Consider the following 8,980-nt stretch of genomic DNA (forward strand, 5'->3'; position numbering starts at 1 on the left):
ACCCTGCTCCCTTTTTCAGTACACCAGTGGCTCTCTTATTATAGCTATAAATAAATGATTAGGGAAATAGATTGATAAATGTATAAGAAAAAAAGTCACTGATGTCCAGACTACATCACAGGCCAGGCATCACACTTTAAAAATCCTCCTTCATTAATCCTAATGTGCAGCCAGGTTGAGGCATCAAGTGACTGAAACGGTTCCAGCATTGCCAGCTCAGATCTCACGCAGTGAGGGGCCATCACAGAGCTCATTACACAAGTTAGAATGTGCTTTACTCAGAAAGCGATCTTAACATCCACTCATCAATTTCCTAAAGAAATAAAATGTACTAAGATTTATTTATGTTCATTAACTGCAGCCCCCAATGAATCCTAGTCCCCAATAAGAAGCTAAAAAATAAACTAAAAGACCATTATGCGTCTTCCAAAACATATATATTGTGCATATTTATTGATTATCCCAAAGCCTTTGGCTGTGTGGATCACAACAAACTGGAAAATTCTTCAAGAGATGGGAATACCAGACCATCTTACCTGCCTCCTGTAGGGAGGTCAAGAAGCAACAGTTGGAACCGGACATGGAACAGACTGGTTCCAAATCAGGAAAGGAGTACATCAAGGCTGTATATTGTTACCCTGCTTATTTAACTTATATGCAGTGCACATCATGTGAAATGCTGGGCTGGATGAAACACAAGCAGGAGTCAAGATTGCTGGGAGAAATATCAATAACCTCAGATATGCAGATGACACCACCCTTACAGCAGAAAGCGAAGAAGAATTAGTCTCTTGATGAAAGTGAAAGAGGAGAGTGAAAAAGTTGGCTTAAAACTTAGCATTCAGAAAGCTAAGATCATGGCATCTGGTCCCATCACTTCATGGCAGGTAGATAAAGAAACAGTCAAAACAGTGATGGAGTTTATTCTCTGGGGCTCCAAATCACTGAAGATGGTGACCTCAGCCATGAAATTAAGACACTTGCTCCTTGGAGGAAAAGCTATGACCAACCTAGACAGCATACTACAAAGCAGAGACATTACTGTGCCAACAAAGTTCCATCTAGTGAAAGCTATGGCTTTTCCAGTAGTCAGGTATGGATGTGAGAGTTGGACTATAAAGAAAGCTGAGCAAGGAAGAATTGATGCTCTTGAACTGTGGTGTTTGAGAAAACTCTTGAGAGTCCCTTGGACTGCAAGGAGATCCAACCAGTCTATCCTAAAGGAAATCAGTCCTGAATATTTATTGGAAGGACTGATGCTGAAGCTGAAACTTCAACACTTTGGCCACCTGATGGGAAGAACTGACTCATTTGAAAAGACCCTGATGCCTGGAAAGACTGAACGGAGGAGGAGAAGGGGACGATATAGAATGAGATGGTTGGATAGCATCACGGACTTAATGGACATGAGTTTGAGTAAGCTCTGGGAGTTGGTGATGGACAGGGAGGCCTGGTGTGCTGCAGTCCATGGCGTCACAAAGTTGGACACGACTGAGCAACTGAACTGACTGAACTGGTCTTAGAGATGTAGAACTATTTCTTCATTGTGAAGAATCAGTGTATTAAATGTAGGAGGCAAGAAGGGAAATTTGCAAATCACTGAAAGTTTTGTGCAGCTGATTCCACAGCTAGGGCTCTGCTGGGCAGTATCTCTTGCGGTTTCCAACTTCTCAGCAACCTCCTGCCCCAACTCTCCCTGGGCTGCCCTGGTCTGGGAGGTGCAGAGAGGGGAGGGCCTTGGGGATGGGGTGACAGCCTGAGTGGCAGCAGGAGGGCGCTGGTATGGCTGATGGGGTTTCATTTTCTCAGGGTTTTTATGTTTACGTGCTCTGACAAATGTGGTTGATTCGTTGAAAATGCTCAAAGTCAAACTGGCCTCTAGTGGTTGAGGCTGTGCAAAGGGTAGCTGGGGTGTCACAAGGAAATTAGAACAGTTAAACCACAGCCGACTTCCCGCAAGCAACTCCTGTGTGAGCTGGGGACCTTATGTCCAGGATGTTCAGTGGCTGCATTTCTGTCTATGCTCAGGACCGTGTTCTGGAGGAAAGAGCAGACGGGACTCCTTGCAGCACTAAAATCACCCCTGACTTTCCACCAGCCACCCAAATCAACACCATTTTCATCACACAGAGTTTAATTTTTCTGAAATGACACAAGTGAATAATGAAAAGGAACTTACCGACATGCTGCCTTCCCATGAAGCACTGCATTGAAAATTCCTGCTTAACAAAATCAGCTCACAGTATGAGTTAATTTTAGTTCAAACTAGCTAAACATACGGAGAAGGCAGTGGCACCCCACTCCAGTACTCTTGCCTGGAAAATCCCATGGACGGAGGAGCCTGGTGGGCTGCAGTCCCTGGGGTCCCACAGAGTCGGACACGACTCATGCGACTTAGCAGCAGCAGCAGCTAAACATAAGGAAAATTGATGGCAATGATGTCATAGAATGGATTCAAAGTAAGAGTACTCGGAGTGGTTTAGAAGATATGTCTAAGAGAGAAACATTTCATGCTACGTAATACTTTGATACTTTTACATGTATTCGCAAGCCATCTTGCCTTCCTGTTATAATTCAACACTGTAGGCCAAATACATAATGCAAATCAGGAATGAAACTAATCATTTTAATAGGTTCAGGGTTTTTTATTTTGTTTTATTTTTTAGCTGCAGTGAAAGTGCTGAGTCCTAGCCACAGGACCATCAGGGAACTCCCGACATACTCTGTTTTCTTACTTTTTACAATTGTACAAATAGTGCATGTGCATGAATTTAAAAACACAGTAGACAGGTAGGGTGTTAAAAAAGATATTAAAAAGAAGGCCGAGACACAAAAGGAAAAAATACCCTCCATTCTGCAAATCAAAATAAAATAAAAAATAAAAAGAGATTTTGCTTACAAAGAAATGCTCCTCCAATATATTAAGAGGTCTTTTGGTTAGGAACAAAGCACAGGTCTTTTTCCCAACTTTTCATTAAGAGATCAGACTCAGTCTCATGGAATACAGGGTGGATCCTGACACAACCTTATCAGCCACAGGCAGGCAACTAAGTCTAGGGTGCCATGTCTGTGAAGTACTACAATCAATAAAACCTTTATTAACCCCTGAATAATATCAGCAGTAGATTACCGTTTCAGTTTTCAAAAAGAATAACCAATTTCCAGTCTTTTTTCCCCCTCTAGTGACTTTCAATGAAGGTTTTTCATGCAGAAAAAGAAAGAACACAAAAATTATTTGAGATGTAGCATGAAAAGGCTAAATATTGCATGTTACTTTGTGTCTTTTTTATAACAAAGTCTATTATTTCATGGGCTGTGAAATAGACACTGAAGTGTCTATATGATTTAGGCCACCCAAGAATTTATTTTAAAGCATTTTAGAAAAGGATTTACTCTTCACATGTCCAAATTTTTGCTTTATGTCTGAACACTGTTGTGGAAACAAGAGGCCCAAGTTTGTTGAGAACCACAGATGCACGGCAGGGTCTCTGTTTGCTGTGACTGTGGCTGCCTCTGCTGGCCTGCCTGTCCCTATATCAGCTGCCCAGCTACTCCATCCAGTCCTCTGCTTTCCCCTTCTTTTAGAAAAGATTTTATTAGCTTTCAGTGGGGCTATACTTGACATGAAACATTATATTAGTCTCAGTTATCAGCATAATGATTCCATATTTATAAATGGTCCCTGGGCTTCCCTGGTGGCTCAGCGACATGAAGTTTTAAGATCTACTCTCTTTTCCCTTCTATGGTTCAATAATTATGCAGAGTCACTGCTATTACAACTGATCATATGTTTATTTGCTTGTGTTTCTGAGGTTGAAATGTTTCTTTGGTGACTTGAGGGACTGAACAATGAATGTTCCTGGACTTGGAGGCACATGCAGCTGCACTGCTGGCACTGGACGGTGTCGGTCATCTCAGAAGCTCCAGTGTGCTCCAGAGACACCCACTGGTGCAGGATCAGCACGGATCCGGGTACCAGACAGGGTGCCTGAGTCCTGGCTCTGCCTGTCAGTCGTGGGACCCTGGACCAGTCACTCACCCTCGGTCTCACCCGTCTCTGTGTAAGTGGAGACAAGGACAGTACCAACCTCCCAGGACTGCTGCCCTCACTGCCTGCAGAAGTTAGGGTTTGTAGATAAACCATGTCTGACACAGAGACATTCTGGCTACATAAATAAAAGTGAACTAAGTCATCCTTATTTGGAAATTTGGCACTCTGCGATGATTTTCATGCTTCACAAATTTATACCTAAAAAGAAAAGGTTAAAAAAACTCACCTTATAAAATCATATTCCTGAAATTTTACTTTGAATCTACTCAAAGAAAGGCTCCATATTTAACTACTTTGTCATATAGTTTCATTTTTCAAAGACTTACTTTAACAAAAGAGTTCTCATTGTCCTGAAAGTGGTTTTTCACTATCCTGCTTTTCTTCTGCTTCTCCTGAAGATCCTAGATGGTGGAAAAGAGGAAGGAGAAAAAGTACTGCGTTTGATTGCAGTAACAAATGATTTCTTTTGCATTGCAGTACACATGGTTAGAATATAAAATGAGAGGTACGTAGGTTTAATCCTTGAGAGATTTAGGTTAACACAATGCCAAGTGCAAACTAAAGTTTTATTTTATTTCTTGTCAGAGGAAAACCTGTATAACAGGAACTACCTGTTGCACTAATTTGTCAAAAGGGGTTTCACGTATGTCCATCTAAAAATATTCATCTAGCCCGAGAACTATTATCCACCGTCCCTCCTCCTGCATTTCTTTACTGACAAGCTTGTGCAGGTTCATCAAGTGCAGTTAGTTTGGACTTTGGTACAAATAATTTACCCTTCATATTTGGACAAATGGCTATATTCAGTTAGTGAGAGAGTTCCTAGTGCGGAGATAAAACCGACAGTCATGCTCTCATGCGAGCAAGCATTGTGTTACAATCTTCCTTGGTCAGTGTCTCCTGAACCTTTTATTGTTGTTGAATTTTACCCAGACATCCACTCCGGAGTTATCTCCAAACTACACTGTTATACATCTATTTAATGTATGAATATGCTTGATATAATAAATAATATGTCTTTCTTTCTCTTTATATATATTAACTTCCTGCATATTTTCCCTATCTCTCCGTCTCTCTGTACTATTGCACAATAACACTGTATGACAAACATCCCAAAGCATACTGGTTTAAAACAGCAATCATTTATTAATCCTCATTAACTCTCTGGTCAGCTGGGCTGTTCTCCTGATCTGAGTCACACTCAGCTGGTGACCACCTAGGCTCCAGCTAACCCATCAGCGGAATACCAGGTGACTAGGTCAAGGTAGCCTGGGCTAGGATGAATCTGCTCTGTACGCGGTGGGTCTTCATCCTCCAGGACTTGTTGTCATGACAATGGTGGGGATTCAAGAGACCTGCCAGAATCTCATTAGGCCTTTTAAGGTCTAGACTCAGACCTGGAACCCCATTCTAATGGGGGAAGAAACTACAGCCTTTGATTAAGGAACTAGGAATTCACATTGCAAGGAGTGAGTTCCAATCTGGAAAATTTGCCGAGAAGCACATTTGGCCTTTGGATATCTCTTACTAAATGCAACTAACACCCATGATTTTGGGAGCTGCAAAAAATAAATGACAGCAAGTATTTTGTAAAAGGAAATCATAAAGTTAGCACCACTGAACTGATGGTGAGTTTCTCTTATTTTTCTTTTGGTCTCCCCTAGCTGGCACTCAAAGAAGCCTGAAGCCTGAATGTGCATCAGGTACAGAGAGAGGGATGGGGTGCTCAGTGGGCCAGGAGCACTGCTTTTCTGTTTTTGCTTGTGCTTCTTTTGTCCTTTTCCATTCTCTCCCACTCTTACCATCCCACACGCACACTCCCAACCCAGGCCATCCCAGTGTCTGTGACAGCAGCCGTGACTGCATGGAGGTTAAGCCCTGAGGGAGGGGACCTTCTTGCTCACACAGGAAACTGTGGTCCCAAGAGCACACAGAGAATCCCAGTGGCTTTTTTCTCTCTGTCCTCTTCCTGCTTGGTGTGGAAGGGAGACACAGTTGCAGGAATGCACAGCAGAGCAAATATACTAAAGACCACTTATCTGGTCCAAGAGCCAGAAGGATGATTCCTGTGAGCTGGAAAGTGGTGCAGAGCTTGCAGAGAGGAGAGAGATTAAGAAAGAAACCTCATATAAGGGTATTTGACAGCTAGGATCACAGCCCCCCTAGCTGCACATTCATAAAGTGAAAAAAAGTGAAAGTGAAGTCACTCATTCTTGTCCGACTCTTTGCAACCCATGGACTGTAGCCTACCAGGCTCCTCCATGTGTCCATGGGATTTTCCAGACAAGAGTACTGGAGTGGGTTGCCATTTCCTTCTCTAGCACATGCATAAATGTGATCCAAAACAGACTTTGCAAACTGATTTGAGTGTAAACAAACACCCAGGGCTACTGGGTGGCACACACAGTGCAGTGTGAATAATACTGCAAGTGCTTTGAAAACTGCACTATCTGGACCTGCCCATCAAAGACAGGTAGGGATTTATATTCCATAACTGGATTATTTCCCAGCAAACAAAAAATCAACACGTGCAGGATATAATCCAAAATTACTCAACTTATAGAAAGCCAGGAAAAGCTCAACACACTAATGTAGAAAAGTCAGTTAACAGATGCCAATCCTTAAATAGGGCTTCCCTGACAGCTCAGCTGGTAAAGAATCCACCTGCAACGCAGGAGACCCCGGTTCCTGAATATCACACATGTTGGAATGACAGAGAAATTAAAATAGTTATGAGGACCATGGGAGGAAATGGAAAGAGGGAGAGGTAGAAAGTAAAATAGGTAAGAGATATAAACAGAGAAATAGAACAGGAAAGGCAGGTGGTGGACGTAGGCAAGTAGAGAGATAGAAAGAGTCAGAAATAGAGATGAGGAAAGAAATAGTAAAACGGAAGAGAGATTAAAGAGAAGGAGAGAAGGGGAAGAAGTCAGAGCTGAAAAGAAAGAGGGGACAGGTGTAGCAATAGGAAACAGAGAAGATCTGTGAACATAGAGATGGACAGACAGAGGGATATAAAGAATGGTGCATTGGGGAGACAGAGAAACAGAAACGTGATAGAAGAAAGTGCGTCAGTCAAGAGACAGCTGTAAAGCAGTCAGGAGAGTCGTCTAAACCCACCACATAATTAGGGGCCACATAATGGTAATTTCATGTATTCATATAACCACAGCTACTTTACCTGTTCATCTGTTGATGGGCACTTAGCTGTTATAAACAATGAACTTAGGAGTACAGGTATCTTTTAGTGTTTTTGTTTTCTTTTGAAAAACACTCGGAAGTAGAATTGCTGGATCATGTGGTAGTTCCATTTTTAACTTTTTGAGGAACATCCACATTGTTTTCAGTAGTGACTGAACCAATTTACATTCCACCAAAAGTGTACTTAGACGGTAAAGAATCCAGGTGGCTCAGATGATAAAGAATTTGCCTGCACTGCTGGAGACCTGAGTTCTATCCCTGAGTTGGGAAGATCCCCTGGAGGAGGGCATGGCAACCCACTCCAGTACTCTTGCCTGGAAAATCCCGATGGACAGAGGAGCCTGGTGGGTTACAGTCTATGGTGTCACACAGAATCGGACACAACTGAGCGACTAAGCACAGTGAAAATGTACAAGGGTTCTCTTTTCTCCACATCCTTACCAACATGTGTTGTTTGTGTTCTTTTTGATAACAGCCATTCTGACGGATGTTAGATGATATCTCATTGTTGTTTCGATTTGCATGTACCTGAATTTCAGATAAGTCAATTTTTTTTTCCTTTGTGGATGTTTCAAATATTGCAAAGTTCCTTGCATTTTTTTCCCCACAAAATCTGGAAACCCTAAATGAGACAGTCTTTTACTTGAGGATGAACATAAATCCTCCATTAAATTGTTTTATGAGGCATGCACACACACAGCACATATCTGTTTACTTTAAAGGAGAGTCAGATGTAGACCAGTATAACTGATATTAATTTCTTTTAATAAGGCTCATTCAATTCTTATTGGATTTGCTGTTCGAAGTTGGCTTACAGGTGTAAAAGAAAAGGTAGTTCAGGGAAATGATATAAAGATGTTTAATCACCAGACAAGACCACGGCATCAACATTAACACTGAAAGGCTGAACTGCAGGGAATTTAGCCCGATTCAGGTCTTCTCACTCCACCAGGTAACAGGCAAGCTTTGTCCATGTTTCTCCCCCCAGCTCCCAATCTGATTGATCCCTCTGCTTGCAGTTCTGAGCTCTCAGTGCTCAGGCGTCTCTTCTCCTGGGTGGGGGAGGTGTTCCCAGCCTGCCACAGGGGCGTCTTCAAGAAGAGGGTTGGTACAGAGAGGCACAGCTCCACCCAGGCCTCTTCTGACACCACCCCCTCTGGGCTTAGCCTGGTGGTTTTAAAGAAAGATCCTCTTTGACTCCCCTGCCTGTCACATCTGCTGAGAACCCCAGTCTAGCTCACTGTCCCAGGCATGTTGTGGGCCCTAGTGCTGCCTTTGGTTTTCCTGGCTCTTGGTAAGTGTGTTGCCTGTATGCTCAGTGGATTCTTCTGTATTTTGTGGCATTGGTGGGGGCAGGGAAGGGTCATACTCAGAAACTGGTGTTTCCTCTTCATCATTATTTTTTGTTGCTTTTCCCATTGCAGTCACTCAGGTGTCTTCCAACGCCAAAGGGGCCCAGATGTCAGTCACTGGCAAGACTTGGGAGACTGCTTCTTTCATTTGCTATCTTACACAAGATGCCACATATATCCACCTGTACAAACAACAGGAGGGGATGGCTCCCCAACGCCTTTTCTACTATGATGTCTACTACACCAAGATTCAGTTCGAATCAGGAACCAAAAAAGAAAAATACAGTGTTTATAAAGTCACAGGAAGGAGCTACAGATTTGCAATCCTAAATCTGGAAGACAGTGATTCTGGGATGTACTACTGTGCTGTCTGGGA

The sequence above is a fragment of the Bos indicus genome, chromosome 4 (genome assembly GCF_029378745.1).
Source record: "Bos indicus isolate NIAB-ARS_2022 breed Sahiwal x Tharparkar chromosome 4, NIAB-ARS_B.indTharparkar_mat_pri_1.0, whole genome shotgun sequence".
Lineage (NCBI taxonomy): Eukaryota > Metazoa > Chordata > Mammalia > Artiodactyla > Bovidae > Bos > Bos indicus.